Source organism: Artibeus jamaicensis, unplaced genomic scaffold (genome assembly GCF_021234435.1).
Source record: "Artibeus jamaicensis isolate MK-2021 breed Jamaican fruit bat unplaced genomic scaffold, CSHL_Jam_final scaffold_847, whole genome shotgun sequence".
Classification (NCBI taxonomy): Eukaryota; Metazoa; Chordata; class Mammalia; order Chiroptera; family Phyllostomidae; genus Artibeus; species Artibeus jamaicensis.
The window spans coordinates 18495832-18514630 of NW_026522057.1; positions in this window are offsets into that span (position 1 = coordinate 18495832).

The window sequence follows — 18799 nt, forward strand, 5'->3', positions numbered from 1 at the left end:
AGGAGACCAAACAGTGACAGGGGAGGGTATGGTGAAGAGGGTGCCGCTTGAGAAGATAGGGGACAAATGAAATAGAACCTAGTTCCTCTCAAGGACACAGGTGTTCAAAGCCCTAGCTAGAAGTAAACTCCTGGATTGGAGCCAAGTCAGAATGAGGTATCTGGATGGAAAATGCCACATAACTCAAGTCACAGCTGTTGGGGAGACCCAAGGTGGCTTCTGAGGAACCTCACTCTGGTGCAGTCCTCATCTTCACCAAATGCGGCATGGCCTGTCTCCCCACTCACCACCACTACTGCAGCAAATTCACACGAGTCTGGAAACAGCTTGGCTTTCCCAGGGTTTAGTAGGAAATAAAGAGGCCAATGCGGAGTGCTTTCAGGACAGCAGGAGTACACACAGGCTTTTGTGAAGAACCGGGGAAAGAGAATAATAGAAGGAGGGAAGGCATGGGGTCTAGACTACAGGTAGAGAGCAAAGGACACCTCATCTTCAAAGCAGGGTCAAGGCAGAGAAAAGGGGGAGAGGTAATAATCAAGTCCAAGGTGGCAGAATGAAGAAATGATGTCTATTCCCAACCATTTCTTAGAACTGTGTAAAGGACCCAAGCTTTGCACTCAGATCTGGGATGGAATCCCTCAGACAACTCCTTGTTCCTCTCTGGGACTCGTTTCCTCATTCACAACACAGTGCTGCCCTCCTTGCCCCAATTTCAAATGGGGCTAAATAATAAGAGAACCTATTTATTGCAGATGTGAAACAAAACGTGTTAAGCTCAACAAATGGCAGCTATTATTATAAACATCAGTATTATTCCCTTTTCAGGAGTATAGGAAGCAATTAAAGCAGCTCTAAGATTGAGGCGCCAGAAAGGGGGGTGGAATAAGGAGGGAAGCTGAGACAGTGGGGTATTGGTTAAGAGCTAAAGGCGCTCCCCAAGGACTGTGGTCCTCCTTTGTCCTCATCCCAGAGATCAGAAGCAGAAAGATGTCTCAGGGCAGAGATCCGCAGGCTGGAGACAGAGACAGAGAACCCCTGGGGGTTGGGATACCCAGGCAGCAGCAAGCAAGGAAATGGCAAAGCTACCTGTAGGCACCAGCAGGACAGGCTGAACCAAGGTCCCAATGTGAGCAAGACACAGAGTTAGGACAGGGAGCAAGGGCCAAGGAGGGCAGAGTCCCAAGTGCAGGTGGGAGAGTAAAGCTGTAGGACGCAGGTGCATGTAGTGGGGCCCGGAGGCTCTGCCTGTACAGGTGGAAGGAGTTCAGGACTCCCAGGCTGGGGCGGGGGTGGTCAGCTCACAGAGGGGCTGTTTCCAGATCCATCCTTGACAGGTGCCCTCAGAGTTCAGGCCTGAGGTCTGGGTGGGCTGTGAAACCACGTGATAAAGTAGACCGTTACAGCCCCTTCTTGCCAGCCAGTGGTCCAAGGGAAGTCTAGGGAGACCAGACATAGGGTTCAAGGTGGATCTGGGGCCAAAGTAGAGCCAGAGAACACTGACGGATGTAAAAGGAAGTATAGGATCTGAGTAACCGAGAGGTGCTAAGGCGGGCTGAGGAACAGAGGAAAAAGCAGAGAGTGGGAGGACAGACAAAGGAACAGAGAAGAGAGAGGAAGGCGCTGAGGAACCAGAGGGCATCTGGGCAGAGGAGCCCAGCAGCTTCCTAGTAAGAGGAGAAAGTGCTGAGCTTCGGGAGAAGGCGTCTGACTCAAGAAGCTGGTGTGAGGGGATGTCTAAGGGATGTGGGGGAAGGGATGAAGTGTGGCCTGGCCTGGCCCAGGCGATGACTTCATAGGCATCTCCCCCCACTCCTTCCTGAGCAGCCAGCCCTAGTGACCCCCTGCCCGCATCTCAAGGGTCTAGGCCAAGCAGGCGCTGACAGGGGAGAGAAGGGGCCCTTCTGGGCCAGGCCCCCTAGCCTGGCATAGTGCCTGCTGGGAAGGAGGGGCCTAGAGGCCCAGCCCTTGTCAGCATCCCGGCCGGCACTTCGGAGGCAATTAGCAGCCCAGCTGAGCTAATCCCCCGCCTGGCGAGGCCAACACAAACAGGCCCAGGCCGGGTGCACACTCGCCTGCCTGTTTGCTGAGGGGCCCGGTGGTCCGCCAAGAACAACACCAATAACCCGGGGCCTTCTCTAGGTTAAGAGGAGGACCGAGGCTTGCTGAAGAGCTGACCATGCCTGACAGGCATACTCTGGCCAGGCGCCCTGACTGCCCCAGAAAGGCAGCCACTGTTCCCAAACCCTCGGCCAGCCAGGAAGAGGAAGCTGGACACAAGGAACCATATACTCCGATTCAGCACCCACCCCCACCCTCCACCCATGCCACCTGTGAGGGAGAAGGGCCAATTCAGACTTGTGCTGTCTTGACTAGCCCAATAATGGAGGCAAAAGGAACTGAGCCCTCTCTGGTCAGGGGTCAAAGATGGCAGGTTCCATACTGAACACAGGAGCCCAGAGGCAATTCAGGCCTGGACCCTGCCCTGGAAGGGCTCACAGTCCACCAAGGGAGCAGACCATGTATAATCTTTGACCAGGGCCACACTCTAGTCCCATTATCAACCACCTGCACCTCCAGATGGAGAGGCTACAGTAGAACCCTGTGCCATACAGCTGAGAAGGCAAAAGGGGGCCCAAGAGAAGAAACAGAGGCCCAGAGATTGACAAATGGTAGAGATGGTGCCAAGAGAGGCAGGAGAGAATCAGAACAAACATTGGCACAGACTGGTCCAAGACCAGGAAGGAAGTAACTCCTCTGTGCAACCCAACAACCACTGGGAGAGCCCAGACCCCAGAAAAGGCTCTGATGTCTTCATTCTAGCCCAATTCTACCTCCTCAGCCCTTGACCTGGTAGGATCTCCTTTCTTAGCCAAACTCTCTATCTTCAATGTGATTCCTCACCTATCTAGGTACCTATGCACCTGGTAGCAATATTAGTTAACTGCAGCCTCCTTGGAGCTTCTACTTGGAAAAGTGACAGTCCCCCTGAATAGGCCAGGCCCCTCAGGAAACTGTGCTGATCGTTGATACGCAACCACCATTTATTGAGCACCTACCAACAGTGGGGTCAGGGCCACACTAAATACCACCACTAGCATTATCCCGTGTTATGGGCACAAGCAAATGGAACGTAAATATTTCCTGTTGGATAAACCAACTGAGAGGCAGGTGAATGATTTATCTCCACTATGCACATAACTCACAGCAGAGAAGAGATCGGTCTACAGTGGCAAGCGTGTGTATGTCACTGGGCCCCTCCTCCAGTCCCACGCACCTCCCCATTTCTCTTCACCCACTACTAGCCTAGACTCAACTTTGATTCTTCCTGGGCCTACGGACCTTCATGCCTGAAGCTCTTCCCCTCTCCACAAAACAGCATTATCTGTCTGTGGCTGGGCTAAGTTCAACTCTGTCACTCTGCTGGGGGCCTGCACATTATTCTATAGACAGCTTTCTCTAGGGCAGAGGGGGTGAAGGCTGGAATCACAGTTAGGGCTGACAAAGCCACAGGTGGGAACAGTAGCCCTGCCCACCACCCACTATCCTGGCTGGTGCAGCATTAGACTCCAGGTCCAGTCCCAAGACTGCCAGATAGGCTGTCGGGCTCCTGCCCACAGCAGGGAGGGGCTCACAATCCACAGTCCGAACTCTCTTTGGGCTGCTCCCACACCTGGCTCTGGAATATCTACTGTGAACCAAGGTATGGATTAGATGAGTCTTTTCCCCCTTAGTTCAGCCAAAAGGGGAGGCATTTTTAAAAAAAAAGTCTTTTTCTAAGAAACTGAAGAAAAACAAACATCATTAAGTACACAGAAACAAGCAAATTCCTAAGCAGGACTTTAACCAGCACCTAACCAGAACCCTGTAGATGCTACTTTTCCCTTACCTCCTTCTAGACATCAGGAGACCTGGGGTCTCATTTTAAGATTTTATTTTGAGAGAGGGAGGGAAGGAGAAAGAGAGGGAGAGAAACATTGATCGGTTGCCTCTTATACACACCATGACCCAGGACTGAGCCTGCAACCCAGGCCTGTGCCCTGACCAGGAATCGAACCAGCGACCTTTCCCTTTGCAGGATGATGCCCGAACAACTGAGCCACACCAGTCAGGGCTGGGGTCTTATTCTAGCTCCACTGCTGGCAGCCTGTGAATTCTGAAGCAAGTCAGTACCCTCTAAATCTCACCTGTGAAAGAGATGTATTATAGATAATGGCAGAGCCAGAACCAGACCCAGTTCCAGCTTCAAAGCCTTTATTCTATATAGCTCCCCACCCATGACATTATGGCTATTGGAGGACCAAGTGAAACACTGAATGGGGAAGTGCTTTTGTGGACTGCAATGGGCTACAAGGGACGGTCGTCACCAGCCAGTACCCTGGCTGTTTCTTTAAGCGTGAGGGGAAGTGTGTGTCAGAGGAGTAGGGATGGCATTGTAGGCTCCTGCTCCCATCAGATTTAGATGACACTAGAATTTGCTGGGTCTCTCTTCTCCTGGAAGTCTTCCCAACCCTCCTCCTCCCTCCCAGCACCTCCTTGCAGCCTCCTCACCCCCTTCTTGGACAACGGCTGGAGCCACCTGGGAAGCTTCAGGAATGGCTGATGGTTATCGCAGCCAAGACAGGGCGAGTTGCTGCCCCCCTGATTCATCACAGAGCTGGAGTAGATCCAGAGAAGTGACCATGAGGATGCAAGGCCGCTGCTTTGAATTCAGGCTGTTTCAGTCGGGAAAGAGGCTGAGAGAGAGCAGCTCAATCGTTCAGATTACAAAGGGATGAGGAGGGGGGACTATAGACTCCTCAAAAGAGCAGATACAGTGTGGTGCAAGATGTCTGAGAGCAGAAGTGGCACAGGTGTGGCAATGATCCTCTGTTCTAGGCTTTTCTCTCATTGGGTGACCTCAAATAAGTCAACCTCTCTGAGTCTCTGCTTCCCCATATCAAAGGCTACTGTGGGAACTGAATCAAAATATAGATAGGTATCCGGCAAATAGTTCCCTGTCCCATTCCCTTCACTTGTGGCCTAAGATATGCATTCTCTTCTTCTAACCTGGCCAGTTACTATTGCCATGTTTGATGATGGCACCCCACACACTCTACCCAATCATCTCCTCTCGGAACCTAGGGTGTTTAAAATGGCGTGATTCCTGGTCTCCAAGCTGCTCAGACACCCCTTCACAAACACAGCAAGCTTTAGTTTGATAGGAGGACCCCAGCATGGTGAGGGAAAAGGCAGAATATACCCCTCCAACTTGCCCTCAAGGGTCAGAGCTCTGTCCAGTTCACTCAACAAAGACAACTCATTAGCCAAAGAAAGGTTGGCTAATGAGTTGGAGACGAACCTTTAACCTATGCCCCCTGACTCTGAGACAAAAACCCTTGCTTTGTTAGTTGACATTTAAAAATAAATGTTGTGACTAAAAATAAGCATTTCGAATTACATGCACTGTTTGTCCACTGGCTATTCTAATACTTTCTCCCAAGGGGAGTCTAGTAGTTAAATGTCCTGGAGCCCAGTAACGCCAGCTTCACTGCATCCCAGCTGTGTATGTACCTTGGACAAGTCATTTAACTCATTTCCTCAGTTATAAATTGAGTTATTGTGAAGGTGGAGAACATAAAGCACTTAGCATACTGCCTGTCACACAGCTGCTGCTCAGCCATCAGCTATTACTACTACTGCTGTTACCACTGGAGAAGGTGCCTGCTGCCGCCCCTCACTCCTGATCCTGAGACTCACTGAGCCACATGTTTCACAGTGGGCTCCCCAGACTTCAGCTGGGCAGGGGTGCTTCATATTGTGCCATACACACTATTGCTTACACATTCCTACATGCCCCCTGGAAACATGAGCTCTTTCAGAATGGGTTCTGGATCTACTGTTTTAGAAGGAGGAAAAGGGATCAGGAAGCCGTGAATAAGGTCAAATGAACTGAAGTGTGCACTCTGGAAGGAAATGCAACTCATCTACCTGCTGAGCACCACAGGCCCAGGTGGACTGGCAGCCTGATGGGGGCAGCATAGGAGGGGGCTCGAATCCTTGAAAACTCTAAAACGCAACAGCTCTAGGGCTGGTACTCTGAACTCCTTCAGAATAAAGGACTCAGGAGAACAGATTAAACCACCTAACGTACTACTGTCCCTGGATTGCAGGACCTCACTCCCCTTTCAAGGCCCCAGAGAAAATCCTCAGCCTGAGTCCACAACCCCTGCTCCCTATGCAAGGCCTCCCTGGAGGGCCAGCCCACATGGCTTTGTTATAAATGATGCCCTGGACAGCCATCTGACCCACTGTCTCCTGGTCTCATCTCCAAATTCCTGGAGCCTCAGCCAAAGACAACAGTGTGGACTCATTTCTTCAGGGCCTAGAGTGGAAGGCTCCCCAGCACCTGGGAGCAGCTGGAAGTTGGAACTCAAGGACTCATCGCTGCTGGTCTCCCCATCCTGTGCCAAGTGCATCTGTAAACAAGCCTTCTCAGTGGCTCCCTGCAGCTACTCCCAAGGGGTCAAAAGAGAGAGAAACAAGCTAGAATCAGGGCAGCCCATGGGCTTACAAGAGAGAACTGAGCCAGGCAAGACCTGGTCTGAAAGATGGTCCCTGGGTGTGGCCAGGCCTACACTGCTGGCCCTGTGCCCAGAGCCTTAAATAGGTTTGCCATTGCCCAGGATTCCTGCCCTATGCCAGCTGCTGGGACCCCCAAGAGGCATGGGGCCTGTGTCACACTGCTGTAGGTCCCACTGTTTTACAAGTTGGCAGAAAGGGCTTACTGGGGTGGAGATGCCTGGATATTGGGCTGTTGTGCATGATTCTGTTTGCTATAAAACAGCCAGACATTCCTAGGACCTGGAATCCCGCCGAGGCCATGGAGCTAGCCTTCCCGGCCATATATCTCCAGGCGGGGGACAGGCCTGAGACATCTGAGATAATAAAGACATGATTGTCTCAGCCCTGGGGCTTGTCTCCCCTTTGTCCCAGGGCCCAGCAGCCAGCAAGAAGTTTAAAGACATCCTCCCCCTTCTCCTGGGAAAGTACAAATGCATCAGATTCTACAGCCCCCAGGGTGAGCTTCCCAAGAACCAGGCCTGGGATTCCTGCTCTTGGCTCACCAAAGCAGAAGGCAATCATGGGTCCATCCCATGGCAGCACACAGGAGGCACTGTGAGTGACCAGGATAGGGAACACTCACTCGAGGGACATGCCCTTCTCTGGACACACATCTTTAATCCTCACCAACCCTCCAACATAGGAACGATCCAATTTTAGGGATGAGGAAACTGAAGCTGAGAGAGGTTTTAGCTTAATGAACTTGTCCAAAGTCACAACTATTCAATGGCAGAGATGGTTTGAAACCTAGATCTGCTTAACTCCAAAGCCTGCAACCTCCACAGTAACTCAAACAAACTTCACCCCTGTCCCACCTTTTAATGTACTTCTTCCCTAGTGTCCAGCTTCTTAACCCCAAAGTGGGTGGTTTACCTTTTAATATCTTATGGGAAAAATTCACAGGGGAAACAAAACCCAAACTCCTTAAACTGGAAGTCAGCCTGGTCTTCCACGACTCGTTCCTATTTCAATGAGACCAAGTGTTAGCAACAATCTGTCCCAAGGGAGTGTGGCTTCGTGGAGGGAAAATGGACATGAGAGATGTTAAGGATGAACTATATCCACTTGGTGATTTAGTGAAATGCCAGTTCTAGCCTTCCTACCTACAGAACTACGGAGTGGAAAAAAGGCACTATCTACATGAAAGTATGGTGCTTGAGTAGAGGGAACCTGAACTCAGAACCAAAAGACCCTGGTTCAATCTGTGAAATCTTACAGAAGCTCAATCCTCAATTAGTTTTCTAATTGAACAATAACCTGATCTACTTGCCTCTCAGGCTTACCTGAGGATGAACATGAAAGCATTTACCAGCAGCTCCACACAGTTCTCCCCTGTTGGTTTCTTCTGCATTCTGACTCCCACTCTGCTCCCTTGTCTTTTTTTTGTTCAAACATCTGAACTTACTATGTGCTCAAGACCATGCTGGATACAAGAGAGAGGCTTACATACAGGTTAAGAGAAGATGACAGAGACCTAAGAACATCAGATTGTGTGTGACCACAGCCAAGTGGTACAAATGAACTGAAGGGCCAGGTCTGCCCCAGGCTCTCTCGGCGTGGCTCTGGGACCTCAGGACTTAGTTTTCTCCTAATTCGGACATTTATCTGCCCAGAGGCAAGGATATGGACCACATGATTTCAAGGCTACTTCCAGCCCAAGGAGTCTACTGAGCTGCCCCTAACTCCCTGCTTTTTCCATGTGTGGGCCTTGGCAAATTAAGGAGCTTCAACTCTGGTAGACATACAGCTTCCATCCTTGGGAGCAAAAGGAGGCTGGGAGAAACCAAGCAGTAGGAAATCTTTCTGAATGACCCAGGAAAAAGCTGATGACCCCCCTTACTTACCCATTCTGGCCATCTAGGCTCAGAACTCTAAGACAGTGTGGAAGTCACCTGGTCTAACAGTCCCAGCATACACCCTTAAGAAGAGTTCTCTGCTTGCACACATTCCAAATGGCCCAAACCTACAGTCCTGAAACAAACCAACTCCCTGCAGTGCCATCCCAAATGGACACTTCACTTTTCCCTGGCATCCCAAATTTGATGCCACTGCTTACAGAGACAGACTGCATCTGTCTGCAACAGAATGTCTTGGTCTGCAAGCTCCCCAAAGCCAGAGTCTGCACCAAGCCTTGATTCATAATCCAGTTATTTTTTTCTTTTAATTATCCTCACCCAAGGACATGTTTATTGAATTTAGAGAGAAAGGGAGAGAAAAACACCAACTGGCTTTCTTCCACACATACCCTAACTGGGGATTTAACCCACAACCTAGGTATGTGCCCTGACTGGGAATCAAACCCACAACCTTTTGGTACATAAGATGATACTTCAACCAACTGAGCCACCTAGACTGAGACTGAAGGTTAACTAAAAAACATTCAGTTACTTGAGAAATGGCAAGCAAGATCATTGGCTCTGGAGGGTAGCAATGGTTCTCAGAATTAGAAGTACAGGCTGCAAATACGGTAATAAGACACTGTGGACAGTAGGCTCTTTTCCCATAAATTTCAGAGTTTGCACTCTTCCCAGGGTCAATGAGAAAGGCAGAAACTCAATAAACCTTGCTAAGTCCCACAACCAACCAGACTTTTCTTGCTGTTTTTCTGCCATCTAGTGGCTCTTCCAGAGCATTACAGGTCCACCTTATGGTCCTTTTCCTTGGTCCCTCCATCATCTTCCTAAATAATGGTACCACTTAGACAGCCAAGCTTGATGTTAGGTGCTTTACCTGTATTACTGCTAATCTTCATAACATTGCAAGGCAAGAATTCCATTTTTCAAACAGGAAAACCAAGGGTTACAGAGGAACATCAATTTCAGCAGGATTACACTCAGGGTGAGTGGAAAATATGATACCTAAGTCTATCCTCATGCTATTATATCATTCCTCCTGGAGGAAAAAAAGTCCCCAAAACAAAAGATGATCTCAATTTTCCCATAAATCCCTACATGTTCCAAGCTCCTCACAGTTAGTTAGTATCCTGGTCAAGTAGATGGTACCATTACTGGCCTCAGGATACACCAGGCACAGCACTGGGAATTGGGCAGATCACCCCACTCAATTTCTCCAGCTAAAAATTGAGAGTCCACACAAAATGTGTACACAAATTGCTCATAGGAATGTTATGCATACTAGCCTCAAGAGTCCATCAACTGATGAATGAACTGTACAAATTTTGGTATTTCCATAAAATAAAATACTTAGCCATAAAAAGGAATGAAGTACTGATATATGCTAAAATATGGATGAACCTTGAAAACATTAAGTGAAAAATCTTATCACGAAAGCTCACATATGCCCTGGCCAGGAGGCTCAGTTGATTAGAGCTTCATCCCAACACACCAAGGTTGCATGTCCAATCCCCAGTCAGGGCACATACAAGACGATAAATGCGTCAATAAGTGGAACAGCCCTAATTGGTGTGGCTCAGTTGATCAGGCATCGTCCTGCAAAGCAGAAGGTCGCCAGTTCAATTCCCAGTCAGGGTACGTGCCTGGGTTGCAGGTTTGGTCCCTGGCTGGTGTGTGGAGAGGCAACCAATCAGTGTTTCTCTCTGATATCAGTGTTTCTATCCCTCTCGTCTTCCCTCCTTTCCTTTCTCAATAAATAAGATCTTTTTGAAAAGTGGAAAATTTTAATTTTCCCTCTTTTACTTAAAAAATGTTTTTTAAAGATCATGCATTAAATTATTACATTTATATGAAATGTACAAAATAAACAAATCTACCACAACAGGAAGATCAGTGTTTGCTTAGGGATGGAGGGACTGGAGGCAGGAGAAGGCGGCTTTAGGAAGTGGTAACTAAAGGGGACCAGATTTCTTCCTAGGTAGAAGAAATGTTCTAAAATATCACGGTCATAATTACACAACTCAGTGAATATAATAAAAGCCACTAAATTGTATACTCTTAAGTGAATTCTATCGCACGTGAATTATCTCAATAAAATTTGCATGCACACACCCCTCCCAAAAAAGTGAGAGGATTGCTCTAAATAACCTCTAAAGACCCTTCCTTCCGGTTGTTTTTAGCAAACGAAGCAATCTAAGTAATCTACCATTGTTAGCGTCAGCAGTAATAACTTAGCCCTAACTAGTTCATACTGGTACTAAAACTAATCACACTATAAGGTACCTGAGTAATGTACCATTCCCTCTCTCCAAGACCTCAACAGCCTCTATCTCCAAGAGGCAGATACCCTCCCTGCCTTAAGGAACCCAAACTGCAGACATTTACACCCAGTGACTCTAGGAAAGAAAAAAAAGGCAGATACAGCCTGTCTCCATCTCTGACCCATTTTTTTCAAAGAACCTCCTAATGTGTGATTTCAGCCTCAGCTCAGCCCTTCTGGGAATGTTCATTCACACTTTGGGGGGCAGCCCATATTGTGGGAAACACACTGGCTTTGGATTAAGACAGATCTAGTTTCATCATTTCGAAGCTCTTCTCAGGCAAGTTAGCTACTCGGATCCTAAACTTCCTGTAAAATGGTCATGAATAAGCTTTCACTATTATGGAACTAGCCTGGGTATTATTTGAAAATGGCATTCCAAGCCAGGCCTACTATATAAGACTTCAGACCCTCTACTATGAGCCCTGGCTCAAGAACTCTGCTCTCTAATTAGTCCCACCTGACAGCCTCCCTTCACTGATTATTCTCACTTTCAGGCTTCCAGGCACTTAAGTCTGACAGCCCACACACCTCTGAAAAACTCCCGTCTACAGATTCCTGTTTTTCCTATAATTTATTAAACACTAAGTTTTGCTACTCTTCACTAGCAAGAATTGCTCATCCAGCCTTTTTAAAAAGTAAATATCCTGTGTGGTGTAACAAGCAAAAGTCCGGGACTGTGTATAGGATCAAGCTGGTTCTGCCATGTAAATGTGCTGTATAGGACTTCAAGCAAGCACCCCTCCTCCTCCATGTGTAAAACAAGGGACTAATGGTAACCTTAGATCTCTTCCAGGTGCATCAAACCCTCCTCGGAAACCTGTGATCACTAATACTGAATTGTTTAAACAATTGAACAAACACCATACTTAAATGAGGCAGAAAAGATTTCTATCAGCAGGAAAAATATGCTGTCGGGGTTGGACTAGCCACTGGCTAAATTTTTAGCTACATCACTGGTACCATACTAGACCCTCTCTCCAACTGTGTGCTTTTTTTCTCTTTCTACAGGACTGAATAGGGATCTGTCTCTAGTTTTAAAATGACTGCTGAGAAGGTATTATTACCCCCCAAAACCATCAAAGTTAAATAACCTGTCCAAGATCATTCAGGAGGTAAACAGCAGAGCCAAGATTCAAACCCAGGCAGTCTAGCTCTGTGCTCTTAATTATTACTCTATATTGCCTCTTGCAAAATGGACGATATAAACAAGTGTTCCCTGAAATGCACAAACACCTAAGCAAGAGTAAATTACACTGGGTAACACACCATTCTGAGCCTTTTAACGTAAAATTGGATGCCTTTCTATGAAAAGTCCCTAACAGACCAATCTTTGTCCTTTTGTCTGACTGAATGTTCACTGGGGACTCAAGATCCATTATCCCTAATCCTTATGAAAATTCTGCAAAGGGTTATCAAGTTTTATTGGCTCACTTTACAGATGTGTAAATCAAGACTGAAAACTACAATAGTTTGCTCAAACACAGCTAGTTATTGAGTCTAATTTAAGCGTGAGTCCCTCCAAAATATGTGTGCTTCTTCTATTATTCAATATTGTTTCTCTCCAAAATTAAAAAGTTCTATTTGGAACTGGTACCAGATGCCCAAAACACAAAAGACCACAGCAAATGCTCTATCTGATATAAGTTATAATAGATGATGCCAGGTTACTTACAAGAAGAACTCTGTAAGGGGACAGATAGTTTCATTACTAAATTCCATTAATGCTTGAGTCCTACTGGTATTACAAGGGGGGGGGGGGAGTCCATCCCTTTAGGTAAGGAAATACAGTGTCTGCCATTGTTAAGAAATAGTATTTATCCTACCAGCAAAAACCAAGTCAGTTTTTACTAGATGCTGCAATATACAAAACACTATGGATTGAACCAAACTTTAGAACTTCTCTAATCTATCGATAAAAACCCAACTCTTCTCGAAGACTCAATAGTCAACTTGTATAAATATTAATACATAGGTTTTACAGATTTTCACTAATTACCTGTCAATAGCAAAAAAATCCCTAGAGTTGTCAAGATAATCCTGCAGCAGTGGTGTTCAAATCTCCTGGCAAAGCCCTAGAGGTCCGGCAGGGCGCACAAAGTGTGTGTCCATGTTCAGGACCTGGAAGCAGTCAGGGGAGTAAAACTGCTGGGCTTGTCTCAATCACAGCGGCTGATTCACGATACCTTTTCTGTTTCTATGAGGTTCTACAGAAAACTTTACTGGGGGAAAAAAGAGGTCTACTACTAAAAGACACAAACCAAAAAGCAACAGAAAACTATTTTATCCACGCATGGGGAAACTGAGGCCCAAAGAGGTATAAAAACTTTCCAAGGAAATTCTGGAGCCCCGACTAGAACCTGAGTCTCCAAATCCCAATCCAGAGCTTTTACCAATAATGACATTGCCACTCTGGAAGAAATGAAGTGATAACATCAAACACCATAATGCACCTCCCCCCCAAAAAAGGCCTCATTTAGTCACACTACATTTACCAAATTTCAAGATCCCTGTGGGCTAAGAAAAGGCTGATCTTAGAATAAAGTGGCATCGAAAACGGGAATTTTATACAGTAGCCCCCCTTCTTTATCTTTGGTTTCACTTTTTGCAGTTTCTGTTACCTATGGTCAACTGCGGTTCAAAAACATTAAATAAATTCCAGAAATGAACAGTTTGTAAGTCCTAAATTGCATGTCTTTCTGAGGAATGTGATGAAATCTCACACTCCCATTCTGTCCTGCCCTAAAGGTACATCATCCCTTTGTCCAGCAAATCTGTGCTCATACCCTACCAGCCAATTTGTCAGTTAGTAGCCATCTCAGTTATCAGATCAACTGTAGAGGTACTGCAGTGCTTATATGTTCAATTCACCCTATTTTACTTAATGGTCCCAAAGCACAAACATAGACCTGCTGGCAACTCAGATATGACAGAGAGAAGCCATGAAGTGCTTCCTTTAAATGAAAGGATTAAAAGAAAAGAAAAAAATCCTATGTTGAAGTTTCTCAGATCTACAGCAGAAAATCTCTCTGTGAAATTGTGAAGCAAAAAGAAATTTGTGCTAGTTTTTTGCTGTCGCACCTCAAGCTGCAGAAGTTACAGCCACAGTGCATGGTATATGCTTAGTCAAGATGGCAAAGGCATTAAATTTGTGGGTCAATGACATGAACAGAAAATGTGTTCTGATTGACAGTAATGTGTTGCACCAGAAAGCACTGAGCTTGTATGAAGACTTTAGCAAGGGATCCCCTGACACCAAAGTGCTTATTGCTTTAGGTTGAAAAATATAAAAATTACTGGAAATGCTGCATCTGCCAAAGAAAAGGCTGCTGCCACATCTCTGGCAGAACTGAAAGAAGGTGATTAGGTTTGACACTATCCACAGTTTCAGGGGACCACTGGGCGGGGGCACATTTCTCAGAACACAGCCCCCACAGACAAACGAGGACTCGTGCAGTAGCGGATGAGGTAACTGCAAACTCAACATCCTGGGGCACAGTCATCGTCAGGAGGCAAGTGAAGAATTCACAGGTGCCTGCCCACCCTTCAGAGCTGCCAGGAGATGCAGCAAACTCCTGACACCAATACACCTGAAGTCCTCAAGTTAATGGAGAATGGGGACACTTCTTCAGGGAATAAAAGACTCAGAATCAAGCCAAAAATTCCTCTCCCATCAGACCAGTGCAGATTTTATAAAGCTTTTCAAAGGAGGTCCAGAAAGCTGGTACGAAGGCTCCACTGTGGGTCTGGAGCTCCAGACAAATGCCTATTCCTGTCAGAGTTGTCAGAGATGAGACATAAGGAGGGTATGATACGCTCTGAAGCTCTCTGAAAGTCTTACCCTCTTCCTGGCAATGGGAGTGAGGACCCCTCGTTCATATAGGAGCCTACGACCCAAAAGCCAACAGGGCTGTCTGGCACTGGTTTGAACTAAGCCAAAAGACAGAGTGACAACAGTTTCAGTCCACCCCATTTACTGCCAAGTACCTACTACTCGCCAGGCACTATGCTAAGTGCTTTCCGTGAAGCATTTCATTTAACCCTCATGACTCTCAAGTAAAGTAAATAGAGCTATTTCCATTTCACAAGGAAGAAAGCAAGGCCCAGAAGGTTTAAGTTATTTGCTTAAGATCAAAGATCAAGTGACAGGGCCCAAACTCCAATCCAAAGCCTTTCCATCACAATGGCAAGTTGTTTAACCTCAGTCTTGCCACCTGACAAATGATACCATCTATCCTGCCTTCCCTACAGGGCTGAATTGAGGATAAGTGAAATCAGGAACACAAACATCATTTGAGGTTTATGAGTTTACTACCTAAACTCAAAACAGTGTGAGAGCGCCTGAGTTTTGGGAAGATGTAGCTCCAGAATCCCAGTCACCTCCCTTTATTTGGGCCCAGCTAGTGAGATTTTCTTCCCTAATAATAAGGTCCCTTTCCCTGGATCAGGCCTATATTAGATATATGAAAAATAATGCTGCTATTCTAAATGCCTTTATGTGGGATGGTAAAGAAAAAAGAGAGATGGGTGCCAGGTTTCAGAACTGGCACTACCATCATCCCCCAGGCCTTGAGTACTCAACTCACTAAGGTCCAGCTTTCTCATCAACAAACCCTGCTCTGCCAACTTACAGGGCTACTATAATGAAATAAGGAGCAGTAAGGCAGAGACTCTAGGGGCAGACTCCCCAAATTCAAAGGTATTTCATGCACAAAGACAAAGGTTATCATTTTCACATGCTACAATGAAGTCCCCTTCCCCAAAACCTCCTGCCCATTAGTCTGCCTCTATAGATGAAGCCTTTTATGCTCTATGCTTGCCCTGGCTTTACATGATGCTCGAACTACAACTTTCAGTTTTATAATCAGTCACGTGTATTTTATTTTCACAAGATACATTAATGGTTAAACACAAAGGCTCCAGAATCAGACAGACCTGAGTCCCAACTCTGGCTGAAGGTGTGGACCAATTATAGTCTCAGAGTCCTTATCTATAAAATGGAGGCATCTGCAGTATCAGGGTCACACAGCTGTGAGAACTAAATGTGCTAACGCTGTGGGTTTAACACAGAGCAAAGCACTGTGAGTGCTTAATAAACAGCTATTCTCACCAGAGCACCTTCCAATTCTTTTACAATCCTAGGTAGTTAGAACAGAGCCCTCCCTCAGTATGATTAATGTTCCCTCTTCAATTCTTATTTATTTATGGCAGCCCTTGAGAGTTAGCATTCCACCCACTACACCTATCCCTAAGTAAGGCTCCTGACTAGTTCCCCAAATGTGCCAGGTGTTTCCCATCTTTGTTCACATTCCTCTCACCCAGAAATCTATACTCATCCACCTGACCCCACCCTCACCTCATTTATTTCTCCATTTGCAAATCAGACCCATCTCTTAAGATACAACTAAAATGTCACCTTTTCCAAGAAGCCTGATTTCTTTTCAGCACTCCCCACTATCCTCCCCCAACAATACACACACAACTGTGTTTTCTCGTTTCCAGTATATTCAGCTACCTCCCCGCCTCCTCTCATGATTACTAGAACCATCCTCATCCACCAAGCTATCTAAGAGAGGGCCTCTCAATACTAAATAAATACCAGTTAAGTTCACTTCACACAAACAAAAGCTTTGGAGATATTTGTAGTTCTTAATATAATAATGTCCTCTGCCCAGGTTGGTATGACTGAGTGGACTGAGTGCCAGGCTGCGAACCAAAGGGCAGCCAGCTCGAATCCCGGTCAGGAAACAGGTCTGGGTTGTAGGCCAGCTCCCCAGTAAGAGTTGTGTGAAAGGCAACCATACATTGATGTTTCCCTCTTTTTCTCCCACCTCTTTTTAGAAATAAATAAATAAAATCTTTAAAATATATATATAATGTCTTCTGAAGATTTCATATCCTTTGATATTCGTAAACTGGATCCTCTGGCTAGCCACAGACATTTGGCCAATTGAAGACCAATGCTGGTAACTCTGGGACACCGGGGAAACTGCACAACTGACCTGATATGCAGAAGTTTTTTGTTTTCCTGCCTCCCAGGGGTCCTAAAAACAAAGCAATTCCGGAGGTAAAGTATCCAGAGCTCTGTGGATACAATTTACTGTGTATATGAAGTACTTCCACAAAATTACAAAGCTAGGGGGGGAACCTCATCTCTAGTCTTAGGTTCTTCTTAGAGAAAGCTCTAAACTACCTTAAGCTCTAACATCCTAGTTCTATCAATACTCTATAATAACTAAAATACAAAATCTCCCATACACACCAAGTAGCATTTGGCAATGATATCAGTAAATAATTTCTCACACATAACCTAAATGCTCCCATTGTAATGCAAATCTGATAGCTGTTAATATTTGCATAGTACTTATGTTTACAGAACACATTCACATATATGACCTCATTCAATCCTCACAACTCAATCCTGAGACGGAGATATTATTATTCCTGATTTACAGACAGGGCAAATAAAGCTTAGGGTCATTCACTGTTTATCCAAGGTCATGCAGCTAATAAGGTCAGTAAAGAAACTCAAGACAACTATTTCCCTACAGCAAACACCATCTTGGATTTTACATTCTCACTGAATTCTCAGACTCACTCTTCATTGCTCCTAAATAATCCAAAAATCACCCCAGTCTACCAGTATATATCTACTCAGCCTCAATTCCTTTCTTCATCATCACCTTCTCCCTCCCTTCTGCTATCTATCAAGATCCCATAAAAAGCCCTGACAAGAGTGGCTCAGTTGGTTGGGCATCATTCTGCAAAGTGAAAGGTCACTAGTTCAATCCCTGGTCAGGGCACATGCCTGAGTTGTGGGTTTGTTCCCCAGTCAGGAAAAATAGGAGAGGCAACTGATCAATGGTTCTCTCCCAAACTAAGTTTCTCTCCCTCTCTTTTTCCCTTCTTCCTCTCTAAAAATATATAAAATCTTAAAAGATAAAAAAAAAAAGACCCCATAGGAAATTAGAAACCTGTCCTGGCTGGTGTGGGTCAGTGGACTGAGTGCCAGCTTGTGAACCCAAAGGTCACCAGTTTGATTCCCAGTCAGAGCACATGCTGGGGTTGTGGGCCAGGTCCCCCAATTGCAGGTGTGCAAGAAGCAACCAACTGATTGATGTATCTCTTGCACATGGATGTTTCTCTCCCTTTCTCCCTCCCTTCCCCTCTGTCTAAAAAATAAGTAAATAAGTGGAATCTTTAAAAATAAATTAAATTAAATTTAAAAAATTAGGAACCCTAAATTCAACCACCAGAATTTTAACAAACTCATCACTAGGTGGAGCTAATCTCAACAATCCAAGAAGTCAATGTTTCAGCAGTTCATAGGAAAACAAAACACAGAAAAGCCAGAGTTCAAAGTAGCTCAATTCATTCTTTAAAAGAAACAAGAAATACATAGCATGGTCTGGCACAAGTTTTCCCACCTTTGTCCCAATAGCCCATAATCAGGAAGTTAAGAAAAAACAACTTCCAGTTCAAGGCTTATGGCTGAAAAACAAATGTTTACAAACCCACACAGGTACCCCTATCCAGTTTCTGCCTCTGAGAAGTCTGGCTACTTGACTTTGCATTAAATCACAGCTAAATCACAGACCAAGCCACAGAAATTAAGACCATATCTAATCAAATATCAATTCATCAGTATCAAGCTAACATGGAAGAAGCTGTTACCTGTTTAAATCACTCAGACTTTAAAAAAAAAAGTTCACCTGGAACAATATTTACTGACAAGAAGGGGAAATAAAGCCACATAACACTGGCCCACACCCTGCCCAAAGTTCTGGCTAATAATAAGGGGGATATGGGCGGGGGACAGGAGGTATCTGCCACAGAGGAATAAAATGAGTGTGTGTAAGTTAGCAAGAGACTTCACATCCTAGAAGTCCAATTTTGTCTGTTGGAATAACTTCAATTTAATATACATTTCTAGCGGTAACAACACTTTGGAATTTAGTCCTCTGTAGTTTCTGCAAATGAATTAGAATAGTCCTGAGAAAAAAAGAAAAGCTACCCCACCTTCATC